Source organism: Penaeus monodon, chromosome 19 (assembly GCF_015228065.2).
Source record: "Penaeus monodon isolate SGIC_2016 chromosome 19, NSTDA_Pmon_1, whole genome shotgun sequence".
NCBI classification, from domain to species: domain Eukaryota; kingdom Metazoa; phylum Arthropoda; class Malacostraca; order Decapoda; family Penaeidae; genus Penaeus; species Penaeus monodon.
In genome coordinates this window covers 7,371,374-7,371,622 of record NC_051404.1, presented here as the reverse complement: position 1 = coordinate 7,371,622, position 249 = coordinate 7,371,374, and positions in this window count along the sequence as shown.

Here is a 249-nt window from a genome sequence, read left to right as displayed (position 1 = left end):
TCTCCGTTCACATACTACTAGTAGACATCTGCCTCTCCCGCTACCGATTACAACGCAGATAATTGACAACGAGCATTTACCGGTCCCGTAACAGGTCAGGTCAGGTCACATGAGCCTTGTAGAAGTGACTGTTGAACCGACGAGAACCCAAGATGGTTCTCAAGTGCGTTTCAAAGTGGAACCGGGGAACCAGCGACTTTTAATGGTAAGTTAGGTTGCACTTTTCGATGAGTGGGGTTTTATCAGATT